The sequence below is a fragment of the Anopheles aquasalis genome, chromosome 2 (genome assembly GCF_943734665.1).
Source record: "Anopheles aquasalis chromosome 2, idAnoAquaMG_Q_19, whole genome shotgun sequence".
In the NCBI taxonomy this organism is placed as follows: Eukaryota; Metazoa; Arthropoda; class Insecta; order Diptera; family Culicidae; genus Anopheles; species Anopheles aquasalis.
The window spans coordinates 73,275,647-73,292,323 of NC_064877.1; the positions used below are offsets into that span (position 1 = coordinate 73,275,647).

Consider the following 16,677-nt stretch of genomic DNA (forward strand, 5'->3'; position numbering starts at 1 on the left):
GCACTACGGTATTACTTATTCATTGGTTGAAACGCGGAACGTGAGGTGGCTTTCACTTCCATTTCCTTTTCCTTACTGAGTGTATGAGTCGCGGTACTTTTCACTATCCACCGTCGGGTGACACTCTTGGGTGTGGAAGAGTTTGAGAACTTAAAGCCTTTGAGGTCATGGGACTTATGGCGAGTTGTGGCAACAACCAAACTGCTGGTGGTGGTGGTGGTGGTGATGGTGATGGTGCAACTGCGCGCGTGTTTTGCAATTCTTTGACCACAAACCGGCCACTGGTTCATCAATCATGCCATGCACGCCACCATCTGTGTTCGATCTGTGGACCGTGTGCACCAGAAACCAATTATTAAACACTTTTGAGCTCGTCCGGTCAATCCGGAGGGGGGGTTGTCAGACGTCTGCAGCATCGGGCGTACGCGTGCGGTCGAGCGGTCACGGTCATGTCGGCTGTTAATCACTGCCGGTGCATCGATGAGGCACCCTGTAGGCCCGTCACGTCACGCAGGTGTCACCCCGAGATGACACGTGAGCCCTTTTTCGGGCTGGAATCCAAGCATGCCGTGCGGACGTGCTCGCGATGAAGAGAAGGCCAATGTCGGTAATGTCTTTTGCGTGGATCGATCTCTCTATCTCTCTAGTCGTACCGAAAATTGATTCTAAAATCCAATTTTAGGATCCTCCAATGAGGAATTCTGAATTCTACGGATGGATTGATTTTGGAGCCCCGCAGCCGATGTGCCGAAGGATCGACCGAGTATCTCTCGCCTCCTGCACTCCGATGGTGGTTCTGATGGGTGTTTAAATGCTTGAATTTGCGCTTCCACATGCGCCGTTATGCAAACGGGCAGAAAAGGGAAGAGAAGACGAGCTTCTCCTCTCATTGACTGCTCATCATCGACAACATCATCACCGGCATTAATATTGCGTTCGCGTAATGCAATAGTAATGATGGCGCGTTATGCCGTGTGTCAGCCAGCGAGCCAACCAGCCATTTGTTATGTAAGGCATCGTGGAAGAGGGGGAGGAGTAGTATGTCCAGATGGCTCGCCCTTCTGTGTGTCAGCCTCGTGGGTGCCTGCTGGATGCTGTTGCTTTGGATGCAGAAGGCCTCCGGAAGCCCCCCTCGCACGGGATGTGGTGCTGCTATATGCTTCCGATCGGAAATTGCTTTCAGCATTATGGTGAGCCTGAGTTCCGACCGCCGTTTTGTCGTCGTGGTCGTCGTGGTCGTCGTCATGATATCTACTGGTGGCAAGGGCGAGCCCCAGGCATTACGAAACTTTAAATCCCCGACAGAATACAAAACGACCAACTTGGGAGCCGAGATTTTAAGCTCGAGAATGTTGAAAGGATTTGCTAGGTCAACCACAACGCGCTCGCTCGCTACGTGGAAAATCGAATCAAAAGCTTGTAGAAAGTCAAAGAATGAATGAACCCGGCCACCGACTACTGTCCTTCCAAGAACGTGTCCCACTCCGCTCTAACGAGCGCAATATTCTGGTTTTGTTGGAGCAAACAAACAACAACGGCAGGACAACCCCGAGGTTGTCATATCATAACACCGTGGCCCGTGGCCATTCGTGGACCGTCATTTTGTGCGACATAATTGAGCGCATCAATTGGATTGTACGACCGGTGAAGAGAAGAAGAGAGCAGCTCGTTGTGATGCAAAAATGCTCATTTTGTTGTGATGAAACGAAGCGAAGCAGCAACGAAATGCCGGCAAACCGAACCGGACCTCTTACGGTGGTGACCACGATGGAACCACTTTCCTGGTTGACGTTCTTTTCAACGGCACCGGACCACTGATTAGATGCCACTGAGCTGAGCTGCCGGTTCCATGTTCGGTTTTGGTCGAGGGTTGAGACGAGGACGAGGAGCATTCATGACACTTACGATGACAACGCTGGGCGCTGTGCTGAAAGCAGCAGCATGTCTCCGAGCAGTTAGAAGCGAATATGCATCTGCTTTCCCCCACATCATAGGTGGTGGATGCTGCTTTTCACTAGACGACGTGGAATGCACTCGAAAGAAGAGTGTGCAGCATCCTCACCGTGTATGTAGGTCCGCGGTGCTTCGCTTCGAAGGGAAACAGAAGGCAAAGCAACGAACGAAGGTTTGTTCTCGTTGGTCACGGTCGTACTGTTGTGCTTTGCTTGTGCTTTGTGTCCGTTGATGGACCCCCGGGAGTTGGTGAAGCCGTCACCGAGACCACAGAAAGAGCGAAGGACCACAAGAGGGAAGGATGGCCGCGGCATCCAAATCGGGAAATATGTTTATCGTTATGGACCGCTATTAGCGTTAGCGTATCCACGTCCAACACACACCGGGGGCACCACTGTGCGATGAATAGCAATGATGGCACCACAGGAGGATGGAAGTCTGTGCGCCATCGCATCGTACCGTCACTCGGGAATTACATGATTTCTGATAACCGCCACCAGGACGGACACTGGTGGCGTTTGGTGTCTGTGTTGATATCCAATATCCTCCGTGTGATGGTCGTTGGCGTTGGGGAATTTTTAATTGGAACTTGAAGTCCACAGACACCGAGCGAGAGAATGGCCGGGGCAGGGAAGACAGGATGTTAAGTTATGATTTACGATGTCATTATGACGGTGTCGCTGCACTTGTAGTACCGCTTGCTCGGGTCTTCTACTCTGTAGTTCATATCTCAATCTGGACAACTCGCTGCCATCGTTTTGACAGGCTACCGGTTTCGGTGTGTTTCTTGTTCGCTCGATAACACTTCTCAAACCATCCTTCCAGAAGGAGGAAAGCGAACGAAAATCATCTTCAAGATGTCCTTTCGCGAGGACATCCTCAGGATACTAGGATCACAACAATTCTGCCATGGCGGACTCATTTGCAATCAGCAGAAGCAGCAGCAGCAGCAGCAGATTGTGTGACTGTGATCCCGGCAGATTCATTCGAAGCGATCAACGTCTTTTGTTTTTCTACTGCTGTCCAGCTGGCGAATGGCGAATCCAAAATTAATGTTCGGACAGCGATCGTGACCAAAAAGCACCGGCAACAAACAAACTAGCATATTTTGCTCCGAGCGACAGCGGCCAAGGCGGAGAGTAAATGTACAGATGCTTCAGACGCGCAAGACACTGTTGCAGCAATCGTTGGCACGAGCCATTATTTCTGTGCTTCCGAGCGCGCCCATTCTCCAGCACTGGACCACCGGAGGACGAATAATTGACAAACTGCTGCTGCTGCTGCTGCTACTCCGAGTGCCGTTACTGCTACTGCCATAAATCACCTCGTCCTTCCTTTGCTCCTCCACGCGGACAGTGACAATCCGGACCGCGGCGATTCCTAGTCCCGTCGCGCGTTCGGATTTTCCCCGGAACAGGTCCGCCGGATTCGCCAGTCTAGTCGCTTGATTTGTAGCCACCAAGGAGAATCGGCCAGTGGCAAAACACTCCGCGTAGTGAGAGCTTTTTTGGGGCGAACTTTAAAGACCAAAGACCAGCGAATGTGAAACACTGCCGCTTCCGTGGCGTGTTTTGCGTGGAAAAGAAAACTGTTGTGTTCCACTTGTTGTGAATGATCGCGGATGTGCCCTTCTATAATTTCGAGGTCAACCTGATGCAAACTCACGCCGAGCCGAGACGTGCCTTGTTCCCACAACGCCAGGTGAAGGCTCTTAATTAGTGCCAATGTGTGGCGCTCTGGCATCGGATCGTTGGGATCGCTGGCTCAGCATCGTCGTCGTCGCCAATGAAGCCACACGATGGGCCGGTGCAGGTCCCGGAATGGCGCACATTCTTCGGAAGTCATTAGCGGGTGCCGAGTGTGGCGCAAGACCTAGGACCACGCGTGGTGGGCCATAGTCGTCGACATAAATTAAGTTCAAAAAATAGTTCCTCAACGTCTGCCAGTTGTCCGGGATAGATAGAGAGAGAGAGAGAGAGAGCGAGGTGGGTGTTGATGATGGCTTCATAGATCTTTTCGCTCTCCGCGTCTATACGTCTCTACAGACACGCCACAGTCGCGCGCGCTGTAATTAGATTGAACCACGAGAACCATCTCCCAGGAGCCACCTAGGCCAAGACTGATGTACCGCCGGTACACCGGTGCTGGAGTTATCCCGGGCACGAGCCTGGGTTGTTTTCGGGGCCATCCAGAGAAACGGCCATTCAATTAAGCAGCCACAGGACTGCGAGCGTGCGTTTCTCGAGCGCTACTCGCCCCGTAACTGTTGCTGTGGGGGCCGAGAGGGGAGCGCACATAATTTATGCCGGTGTGCCACACAACAACAGAGTGTTAAACGGTTCATCTGAGGTGCCGTGGTGCGCCGTGTTGCGCTTCTCTTAACCGCCATCGACATTATTATAATGGTCCGTCTCTCTGGCTCTCTCTCCCCCTTGTTGCGATACTTGTTATTACAACCAAATGAGGCGATAATATGATTTTTATTACATATACCACCTGCCCCAGTCCTTCTTTTTTCCTTGCCTTGTTTATATTTTTTAAAAAAATTCCCCACCATTATTCGCCACGCTCTATTACCCGTTGGCTGGTTGGTTGGATTTATGGTTGTTCATTAATCGGGGCACCAGCGAGACAATTTCATTTTGCATCGCGACCAACCCCGGCGCACATTATGGTGACAGCGTGGCCTGTCGTTTCGGTTTCCCGGTTTAATGCCTTTCCAGTGGTAACGAAGCCAAATACACCATGTCCTTGCCGGGGTTTTTGGGCACCTCCAATATGCGTTCGCGGTCGCGGTAGGTGAGTTACGGGACATTAATTGATAGCATGCCTGATGCAGACTATCGGCGCCTGCGTTTAAGCTGTTTTATTCGAGCGCGGCAAAAAGCCGCAAGATCGTGTGAAGTTTAACTATTTTTAAAACTAGTCGACCTTCGCAACAGCGTGCTAAGTAGGCGTGTACATACTGGGGCATTATTGGGAAAGACAAACCGTCCGTCGGTCGGTCGGTCACCGTTTTCGTTAACCTCAATGCCATCGGCCGGTGATTCCATTATCTCTTTTGCTGGCTGCCTCTGCTGGCTGCTGCTTCTGTTGGCGCAGGTTAAGTGTAACAAATGAAGCACAAAAACAATGGCCCAAGGTCACGCGAAAGTGGTGCAGCAACCGCCCCGCTTGCCGCCAGTGACCGCCACCGATAGGTCGTTGTTGTTGTCGGTGGTGATTGTTTTGCTGCTGCTGCGGCTGGTGCTGCTGCTGGAGGTCTCTGCTGATGGCGTAAGACGTGAGAGATAGAGTTCGATCGTTTTATGTTCACCAGTACGATTGTGGGGCATTTCTCATGAATTTTCGGGGGCGACGCTGGTACTGAACCGTCATCACCTTGAGGGGGTGAAGCAAGTTGGCAAGTTGCCTCAGGTAGGTTGTGTGTGGCCATTAGTCAGTCCTCTCGGCTTGGATGCACCATGAGCAAGTTCGAATGTACACCTGCTAGTACGTTGGCCACGCTGGTAATACCGGAATCCTGAGTGTCCTAAAATTTTAAGTTTTCATTTCCGGTTCTGCCTGCCAGGGAGTCGTTCTGCCTTCGCACTGAATGCAGCAATTTACATCTTCCCCTCTCTTTCGTCCGTTTATACGACGTGAATTGTACCATGGAGTGGTGTTCCTCTAGCTCAGCATCTCGATGCATCCGGAAATGGATTTTGCTAAATCGTTTTCCCCCCAACACTGCTCCCCCTTAGCCACTCGATTGAGGAAGAGCGAAGTGCATAAAATAGTTTTATAGCTATGTTCCACAGCCCTCAGGGGCGGCTCTAGGAGGCGAGGAGACTCTATTTGCATAGATCTCGCCGGTTGTCATGACAATCAACATGATTCCGGCACTTTTTGGAAGGAGGATTCCAACGACTTCTTCGACGACGACGAAGACGACGACGGATTGGTACATTAAAAAGACAAATTAAACGTCGGTTACGTGAGTGCGCACTACGGAACGCCAACGGAATGACTCGAAGGCAAATCGAAGGAAGGACCGCTGACGATGGCGATGATGATCATTGAATCCGGTGAGCAATAAATGGAAATCCAATTTCGCACGTCGGATTCGCTCCAATCGGGAATCCAACTACACCCCCAGGAAGGGGTGGTTGCCGGTATTGGAATGCTAATGTAGTGTAAACAGTGTGTGGGCGTCTCTCATCGTCTCGCCATCAACACTCCACTTATCATATCGGAGCACAGATAACGTACGAACTGATTTCTGATCTGGGTTAGTAAACCGTCCGAGGGAAGCGTCTCCGGAGAATGGAACCCATTCTCTGACTACATTCCAGGAATAGCAGAGAGACCGTTGATGGTGCTTGTACCAGCATGAGCACCTTTCGGGCTCATGTGAACATGTGTTGCGGTGCGTACGTGGCCACCGATAGCAAACATCCTCCTCCTCTTCTGGAGGGTGAGGGTTTGTTGTGTGCGAAGTGCCGCCACCGACACCGGTAGTTGGTTAATTCATCTTCATCACATACAACATGATTTGCATAACACGGGGTAAGCATTAATCTATCAATCTAGCCAAAAGGAGGCGAGACAGACCCCGGACTGGTGGTGACCGGGATGTAAACCAATGTCGTCATGCGTGGTACCGGCACGACCCGCAAGTTGCGTGATGCTTGGAGTGTACGGCGCTGACTATTAGCAAATCTCCGTACTCCGAGCTAGAGCGAGCGAGCAGAGAGTGCGGAAAGGTTAATTTATGACCCAAGAACCCACGTGGACAGTGTGGACGCCTTCGCTTACAACAAAAGGTGGCGCGCGGACGGATGGGCGCGAGCGAGCGTCATCGTTCATCAAACGTCAATTGCGCCACCGGCACCGGAAGTGCACCTGGTGTGGTGACATCCATCCATCCATCCACCAACACAGGACAGCACTGCACCGTGGTGGTGACCTTTTTCTCGTTTTTGCCACCACCCAAAAAAGGTCCCATCGATCGAAACCGATGAGCCATCATCACGGGCTGCGCCAATGAACACTCGATCGGAGGTTGATCCAAGAGCGTTATGCTTGGTAGTGGGACTTGTAAAGAGAGTCTCGCCACTTTCTGGTTTCCGAGTTTGCATAATCAAACATCCTCCACTCCACTAGACTGGCTTTGTGCTCGTGTGTGTCTGCGAAGGTTATTAGTGGGCGCACTGGGCGGATTGATCAGCAGCAGCCGCATTTTCGGGAGGGCTCTGGAGCGCTGATGGAGCACGCGACATCAACTTTAATTGACGTCGCACGCTGATGGCTGATGGAAATTATGCAAATCTCGCCTAGGCCTAGACCCACGGCACATTTGTCAACAAATTCTGCCCGGAGGCAGACTTCAAGTGTTGGATACTAATTAGTAGATGGAGGAGGAGCACAGAGAGAGAGAGAGAGATAGCGGGATGTGGCTCACATGACGTGATGCTGGATATCATGTCAAGTGCCAATCGAACTCGAGCTGAACTGGTTGAAAAGCTATCACTTTCCACCGAACGCGCATACCTTTAAAAGGGTTGGCTGGAAGTACCAGTGGGAAGCCATTAGTATTCCGGCTCGATAGGAAATACTTTCCAACCCGCTCCATAACTTACGCCACCAAATGAAGCGCTACCATCCTCCTGCTGTAGTGTGAGGTGCTCGCTGCTCGCTGCTCGGTGTATATTATGTTTCACCAGTTCTTCTCGTTTGGGGTTTTTTTTCTCTCTCTCTCTCTTCGCTTTGCTTAACATTTTTCCGAGTTTTCCACCACCGTGCGAGCGAACGAATCGTAAGTAATGCTCGCGAAACGACCGAAATCCGAAACAACCGGCAATAAACATTGAACACTTGGCAGCAATTTAAAACCTCCTCCACTCCCCCTCTCTTTTTACGTTCTCGCTGCATCTATTTTGTTTTTCCTCCATATCGTTTTTTCTTTTTTTCTGGCTGCTGCTACTCATGGTCCACTGCACGATACTCCCTCAGCCTTCGCGGCAGATCGAATGCATCGAACACACTGCACTGCACACTGGCCCCCTTTTTTTAAGGCCAAAAGAATCCGGGAAATCCGGGGAAAATAGCAAAGCTCCCCCGGCTTCCCATTTTCTCTCTCTTCCTTAACGACCATCGCCGAGTGGCGAGTTGCTCGAAGCTTGCATGCTACACATCCTTTAATCATCCCGGCCTTTGGTTAAGCAGCGAAGCAGTGGGCAGGATGCTAGAAAGAAGTTCCAGAAAATCGGTTCCAGCGATCGGTCGCGCTCACCACAAACTCGCCTGCCAAAGGCACTCCAAGGCTGCTGCTGCTGCTGCTGGTCCCTTCTCGGTTCTTCTCGGCTGTCAGGTCGTGGTTTTCGGTTTTTTGGCTTAACAGCACTAGCCAGCCAGTTCCTGGAACCTGCATTTCGTCCATTTCGGGGTGCTTCGTTCATCGCAACGATTTTCGACTAAACCGACCACCCCCCGGGGGGTTATCCTTTCGAGGCTGCTCAAATTTGCCTCCATAAAGCGGTTGCTCCTCAGGCGTGGCCATTCTCGCGCGTCGCATCTTTCATCCTCGGGTGTCTGGCGATTGCCTGGCCTGGACGACGACGGCGGAGGACAAACTTTACGATATGGGATTTTATTAACCGCATTTGATTTATGCTCGTGATCGGGTATTTAGAAACTTTACGATCGCAGCCAGCGACGACGCCGGAGACCGTGACCGCGACCGCGACGCTGCTGCTGCGATGATTGCCCCCCCCCCCTCCCTTCCTTGACAGGATTGAGCAATATAAGTGTTAAAGCTACAAGTCATCCCGCGAGACCGTACACAACATGGATGCCAGCCAAGTGTGGATTATAGTGATGTGCGCGAGGCATTAGGTTAGTTTTATGTCCCGACCGCGCGCATTGTGACTTCCTGTTTAATATCGCGCGCGTTTTCCCTTTTTGCAGGATGCCATTTATCGTAGATTAGAGGAGAGCTTACGCGAGGGAGGACAGGGGGACCTCTAGGCATCAACGCGTGAATGGTTAGAAAATTGAAAATTGACACTTACGATGACGTGAGTTGTGCTTCGATTCGTTCGAGTGCGAGCGCCGTGTTCCGGTTGGCCTGTAACGATCAAAAACCGAAGAGAAGGAGAATGTTTTAGAAGTCGTAGTCACCGCGGGCTGCGAGTGTGTTTTGTTGCTAAGGCAACAGCACTCGAGGCGAGCGTTGAAAGATTAATGGAATGATTTAATTTGCGAGAAGGATATCGTCTCCTAGGATATTGGCACCGCGGCACCACGGCACTCTGCGCTCGGGCTGCTCGGGGACCGCTTTTGTTGTGTGAATTCAATTATGGATGCTTCTTGATTGTGCGCGACTCACACAGTGCGTTTCACGGCGACGAGGTGTTTCATCGCGAGAGGCATTACGCCGACTCTCTGCTATCTCTAATTGGCACAATTTGGAAGACATTAGTCACCGGGGCCTCGATTAGTCTAATCAGAGGGTGTACTGGCGCACTCGACAGTAAAATATGTGCATTTGTCGTGGGCAGCTGCTCTGTGTGTGCATGTTGTCCATCGCTGACCAACAGCTGTCATCCGCTTAGCATATCGCGTGTGCATTTAATTGAATAAATTTGTCCAGCATTAAGAGGCGGCACAAAACCGGGCGAGTGCACGCCATTCGCAGCATCATCCAGGTGCTGGGGGGCAGACAGGCAGAGGCAGGTGAAGCTGCTGGAGAGGCTGGAGTGTTTCATTGAAATATGGTCACTTTGCGATCGAATGCCGCGGGTCCCATTATGGCTGATTATATATGTGTCCGGGTGTGTATCAGTGCCGGTCGGTGTTCTGTTCGCTGTTCTGTGGTGTGGCGAGGAAGCTGCACCTATTATCCCCATTATCATTAGCGTTTGTGGTTTTTGGGGTTTTCCAACATATTTTTTTTTTCTCAAAATCTCCCTTTTCGCTCGTATGTGTGCGCTTGTTCCGAAAATAATGGTGCCGATCGATGCTATTGCAGCAGCAGCATAGATTTTAATGCGGACAATGCACCGACCCGGTTACGGATTTGCTCGATTATTATGTTAATCAGTGCACGGTGCATAATGCTCCAGCGCGACACACCATTAGTGGGTGCACTCTCTTGTGTTTGCCCTTTTTGGTCTGATTTCAAATCCGAACTCACTCTCGGTCTTCAGTTATAAATATTGAACGAGGTTTAACTTTTGTACTTCGAACTAATTAGCAAAAGTGTGTAGCTGGTGCGATCAAACATCGGCGGCAATGGGTAAACCTTCATGGCCACGAATAATGTTGTTAATAATGTTGATGGCCCGGCGCATGGGAACAATAACAAAGCGAGTAGTGCACAGTTTTTGCTTTCGATAAAGTGTTTAATTATTCTTTTCATCAATTTCAGTCGGAGTACGCAACGCTGGAGTTGATTAAATTTGGGTTTTTTCGCCTCTAGAAAGCAAACAAAAAACACTCTTCAACTCTGTGAACGTTCAAGGCGCCAGCGAGCGAGCGAATGGGATTCGGGGGGAATGTCTCCAAAGTTTAATGAATAATCGTTCAGGTCTACTCCGATCAATCGCCATTTTCGGTCAAAGGTCGACCAGTCGATCGGTTGCCGTTAAAACCACAGAAGGAAGAAATAGAGAGCATGAGAACAGCTCATAAAGGAAAAAAACCAATTTTATGTTGACCGCGACAAATCATCTCTTTTTTTTGGAGTGTTGGTCCACCATCGCCATCGAATTTCCTCCTGGCAAGTTCCGGTGGCAAGGGTTCCACGTGGCCGTTTATCTCTCAAACAAAAAGCAAAATTGAGCCGAAAGGAAACAAATTTAATTTGCTTTCCCCATCAAACGGTTCCCTCCCCTCGGTCAAGCGCGCCCGGTAGCGAGGAGAGAAAATCGCTTTTGATAAGCTGCGAAAAGCCTTCCGCTTTTCATCATTATTGCGCTCGACCGACCGGTCGCCATTTATATGCGACGCCTTATTGGGGGGGGATCCGCCTCCATCGCCACTACTCGTAATCGATTATCACGAGGCCTGATGCCCAAGGTTGGGAGAAGGAGAGCGAGTGTAGCATAATGGGATTACTGGTCCGAGGCTGCCCATTTTTATTGTGTTCCGGGCGTTCCAGGATTGATCCCTGTGGGATCAATGTGGGCAACCCGGCCATACACATTCGCTCTGTGGCCAAGCCAGGTCTGTCTGCAAGCTTATATGCTGCCGGTGGATTCGTTTGATCGGAATCGAACGTAAATAAAGACCGGCGCCGGTTCGGTTCGGTGTGTCGGTGCTTAAAAGGACAATGATGATCGGCGGCCGCGGTGGTGGTGCAATGCGTGTGAATGCGTGTAAATAAATATTTATTTTATGGTCCAACGAAGCGATCCAATGAACCTAACGGGTGCGCGTCTGTGGAGTACCGCTTGGTGTGGAGAGACCATTACTGTAGCGAGAGAATTATGCGCAATCGATCATGTCGAAAATTTGCAGCTTCCGCGAGTGTATGATGCAGAGGTGGCCTGGGCCAGACACACCCGGGGATGATGCATGGAATCCTTTTATGCCTTTTTGGGGAATACTGCTTGCACAGTAAAGCCTCCAGTTGGTGGCGTGTCTCGCCAGGGAGGCCAGGCGAGTGTGCATTTGATTGCACAAACAGTTGGTCCACGGTCCGGCCTGGGCGGCTGTTAAGCCTCGAGGACATCCAACAACAACCAACCAGCCAGCCAGCCAGCGGCTACCGATGCGTAACATGGACATTAGACGGATGAATGGGTTTTAATTTCGTTAAAGCGCATAAAATGGACATCATCGTGTGGTTCTCGCCTTCTTTTTGGTTACCTGGAACCTGATGCTGCTCGGAAATGGCATCAGTGGAGAGGAGGTCCTTTATGATGTTCCCATCAAACTATGGGAGGCTCAGGCGTGTTGGTATGCTCCTTTGTGTTGCTAGTCCTTTTGGTCTCTCCTCTTTCTTCTACTCCGATTCTGCTATACTTATTCCCTCAGAGAGATGCTCCCTTGTATTATTGTTTGTGTCCGTCGAGAGGCATGAACCACGAGACCCACGGCTGCTGTGGTGGCTGGGTCTGATAGCGGGTTCTTCCGGCCCCTAGAGGATATTTTATTTATGCTCCCCGACCTACCTTTCTCTTCAGAGCATCATTACCAAGGTTCTGGCCTTGAGGTCCCGAGCGATCGAACTAAAGGTCTCTCTCTCTCTCTCTCTCTCTCTGAAACGATTTGCGTTTCGTTTCATTAAAGCCAGAACCCAACAGCGAGTGAGAGAGAGAGCGCGCCTGGCCTTAGTGTCATGTGCATGCCGTACGTGCTCTATCACCAAACGATGATGTCCGCACATTGTCAACCACCCACCTGTGGTCTGACCTGGAAGGACATTCTGGTGGAACGTGGTGGTGACTTCTTTTTAAATTGAATTTTAATGCTCCGTAAAGGAATGTCTCTTCAACATTGATTCGCCGGAGATTCTCTGGAGTTCTTTTAAGGCCGAATAACATTTCAATCTTCGACGTCATGTCGGAACACTCAGGCGCTGTCCTCCAGTGCTTGTCCTTGAAGTGCAATGGACGCAAACGGCATCACTTACAAAGCGCCCTTCGGCATCGATGACTTCCATACAGCGAGCGGCCCGGGCATGAATAACATTCCAACCAATTTGTTACACTTCCAAACACCTGCCGGCGCGCCCAGGCACAGGAAGCGAATCGTGCTCTGTGCGCGACATTTCTTACATTCGCCAGCGCATGGGAGCATACCAGCGACCAAGGCATGCGTCAGCACATTCGGAATTCCTGTCTTCATGTCAAAGGTAGAAGCGCCCGCCGTCGGCTTCTAGCTGTTGGAGAAGAATGTTAGAACATGTCTAGTGCCCCCCGCTCCTTTCTTCTTCCACGTGGAAAAACTTTCCCATCCAGTACGGAGACTGAAAACGACGACGTGTCTCTATCGCACATCCGAGGCCGAGCAGTTCATTCCCCAAATTGCATTCTTGCGATCCGCGTCTTGCCACACTCACAGTCTCCGGTATCGATAGCCACCCCTTTTTGGTGGATGATGCGAGATCATCCCGTCGCACACGGCCCGGCCCGGCACGTTCCTTGAGCCTTTACGAGGTCAATAGGCGCTAGACGAAGAGCGCTGTGTGTAGGGAACGCTTACCGGAGTGTATAATACCGTCGGAACCTCTTCGCTCGTCCGATGTTCCAGGCCTTGGTGCCTTTCCACAAGCTGGGTGCGTAATTGGGTATCGGAAAGCCGGGCCTATAGGTGAAGTGGCTCTCGGTGGATGAGAGGCACTGTCTGTCCACACGCGCGCGTGTGCCATGAATGGATGGCTTTTCGGAAGGCACGAGGCAACTGCCAGGAATCACGACAGTTGTACGGCAGGCGACCGGTGCTGGGCCCATCGAAAGCGGCTTAGGGCGGCAAATATCCCTTTCATAAGTGGTTATAAATAAGTAAAGCCATCGGGACGGTGTAGGCTTTTGGGAGAGACACTGGTGATAGCACACATCCTCCAGGTCAGCACTCGGTAGCCAGTAGCGCTATCCGGTACTGAGGTGTAGGAGGATAGTTAAAAGAAAAAGAATAGGAGATGATGGGCTCCTGTGCATCATGCCATCAGATGAGCCAAGGATACTCTCGCTCACTGTGGTCCCTGGGGTTTGCAGAGGATTGCAATGTTCCGCTTCTTCTTCGCCTTTTTTTTTGTTCTCATCGTCGTCGTCGTCATTGTTGTTGCTGCCTGCTTCTGATTGCTGATTTGTGATAAAATTTAAAGTACCGTACAGTACTTCAACGGTAATGGGTCGGAAAGGATGCCTTTTCACAATGAACCGGCCGTAGGTTCGGTGGTCCGAAGGCCACCAGAGTGTACTTGGAAATAATTGGAAACATGGAATACTTTTTGTCAATCCGCTCGGCTCACCGGCGGGTTAGGCTGCTACGCGCTTGATTTGAATGGTGCCAGTGGTGGTGGTGGTGGTGCTGGTGGTGGTATCTAGGCAACCAAGGAAGGAGGACATTCGACGTCGTCATTATTTTGCGTCTTTGTGCCGTGTGCGGGAACAGATTTTCATACCAATTTCAATCGAAGCAAACATTCAGTTCAGGGTGGCGTTTCATCGAGAATGTGTCCATTTTGTATTTTTTTTGTTTTCCCAAACATCCTACAGAGTGTTCGGTCGGTGCAACATCTTCGAAAGAGCACGTTCACTAATGGAATTATTTGTTTTTTGCCTCACTTTTTCGTTTCAGGTATGTATGTTTTGCCATCGCATCGGCTGATGCTTCTCCTCACCGAGGCACGTACCCCGTAGAGCCCGCCCGTAAGTGCATATCCTGATAAATTTTGAAAACAGTCATTTCGCCTCCGGGCGACCGAAATCGGATCGATTTCGAATGCCACTTTTCATTCGATTTGTCACTCTTTGCAGGAAGGGGGGAAAGGGTGGGTGGTGGTGCTGCTGTACCCTGCAGGCCAAGTTTGCTTAAGTTTATCTTCGTCTCGTGATGGCAATGCTGTGCGAGCGAGCAGCACCTAATGTTTCTCGGTGTCGTTCCTCGGCCGCACGGCATAACGGCTTGAGGGACCGTGTACCGGAGTGGCCACGGACAAGAAAACAAAGGTGTTCATCCAATCGAAATGAATCAATTTATTTAGCCCCGGAAGGCCCGGTGCTGGCTGGTGGGTTAGTTTTTCTTTTGTTGTGTTTTTTTCTTCTCCCTCTCTCCATTTTCCATTGACACGCCAGCGTGAGCGCACGGAACAAAAAACACTCGCGGAACGCGGAAAGCGGAATCTTGGCATTCGTTCCGTACAATCGAGATCGTAGCAGGTTTTCCTCCGGTGGTTCCACCCACCACCGTGGCCACCGTCGCCCAAGAAGAGGAGAAGATGGCCAATATAATTTTAATCACCGGAAAATTTCACATTTCCAAATGCTCTCCTTCTTCACGCCGTAGCGTCCATTTCTAAGGGATGATGGCGTGGGTGCCTAGACACGCCATCGGAGGGGGAGCGCACCACTCCAGCTCCCCAGGGCCCCTTGACGGATCGGCTCTGATATCGGTTCTGGTCGAGCTGTGCGGTGATAGAGTAGAGAAAGAGGGATGCTGGTTTGCTCATCACGGAACCGCTACGTTTCGCTCTGCTTTCGCTGTTTCGGTTTTGATATCGGATTATCGTGACGTCGCTTCCTTCGGCGCCGTTGGACACCACCGTCGACGCTACTGTTCGTTCGTTGGCCACGGTCCTCTCTATGAGCGCGGCTCGATGCGATAAAAAATGCGATTCTTCACGGATGGCTGTGCGAACGGATGGATGCATGGATGGATACGATTGCGCGGATCCGGATAAATGGACAGTAATGGTGGGCCGGGCGGTGCCGGGCCCTTTCGCGGCGGACTATCGATCGGAACACAATCACCAGATCGACGGTTTCGACGTGTGGAGCAGCACTCGTTTTGTTTTGTTAGGGTTTGTTTTTTTTTTGTTTTCGCTTTTCCGACTCCCTCACCAAAGACCCCAAAGTCCGGCGATGCAGACACAGACAGACGGTCTGTCCGGGGGTGTCCGGTGAAATGGGAAATTTATTTTTACAACCCACAACCCAACGAAAACACGATGGCAAGTCACGATGATGGTCACTGCGCGGTTTTTCGCGCGCGCGCTCGCAGAGAAAGCGCACCCCGTGAATGCGATGGTATGTGCGAGATCACGCGGATCGCGCGCCTTTCGATCGCGCGTTCGGCCATCGCCCAGGCCCCGGGGTGCGTTCGATTTGGCACAGAGCAAAGGCACGCAACATCATCCATGCGATATTGTTCCATGCGCAAAATCAACCTGGCGGAAGGCAGAGCTGGGTGTAGCTTTCGTTATGAATGCCATCAACGATTCATATGCTTTTCACGGTGACGCGCGCTCACCATTTTCCGTTTAACCGAACCACCGACGGTCATCGATTGACTCACATGCCACTCACTGGCCCACTGGATGGTGGTGCCTATGCATAGCTTATGCTTCGTTTTCCATTTTGAATGCCAGCTTACAGCGTGTGGGGCATGGGTTTGCGTGACTGTTTGCTGAATCATGGTATCATGAATATTTTAGATTTTGTTTTAAAATCCACTATCGTTCGATAGCAATTGCATTGGTTCTGGTGGTGGATATGGAAACCATGATTTAACTATCCATTATCTCTGGATTTTACCATGCAACATTTCTAATGAAGAGCTTTTAGTTGTTTCCCTTTTTCAATTATCATGTTTAATGAGTACTTAAGAGCTGTTTATGAATTAATGTATGAATCATACGGAAAAGGACTAGAAAATGTGCCGCTGTTGAGGGTCTTCTGATTTTTCGTCGCTACGCCATCTGCAATGTAGATGCCCGAGTAATGCAAATGCAAAGCTGCTGCACGAGCTGTTCAGTGGATTATGTTAATGTTTCGAATTAGATGCAACATCCTCTAACTACAGACGTTGTGCATCTTCGACCAACGTTCATCACAACCAAAAGCACACGAAACCAAGCGCCTTTCTGCTTTGGAATGCTGAATTTTGAAAGTGTCACCTATCAGCTGCAGCTCCTTTTTCCAAACCTCAGCTTTAAGCTCCGGCATTCGTCCTCGATGCACAACGTTTGCATCCACATAAACGGAACGTGCACTGGCTTTCGAAACAACCAACCAA

The 16,677-nt window shown here is 50.6% G+C and overlaps 2 protein-coding genes across 6 annotated transcripts in view; one reads left to right on the forward strand and one right to left on the reverse strand.

Annotated features, from left to right (window-relative positions):
- The window catches only part of LOC126571607 (rab3 GTPase-activating protein catalytic subunit), a 107,365-nt gene that overhangs the window by 24,267 nt on the left and 66,421 nt on the right, over positions 1 to 16,677 (forward strand). The window lies entirely within an intron of this gene.
- Positions 1 to 16,677, reverse strand: part of LOC126571608 (leucine-rich repeat-containing protein 4C) — a 95,572-nt gene that overhangs the window by 22,560 nt on the left and 56,335 nt on the right. For all 5 annotated transcript variants that reach the window (XM_050230275.1, XM_050230274.1, XM_050230273.1 and 2 more), the window contains exon 3: positions 9,006 to 9,061. The gene's annotated coding sequence lies outside the window, so the exon portion shown is untranslated. The remainder of the gene's footprint in view (positions 1 to 9,005; positions 9,062 to 16,677) is intronic.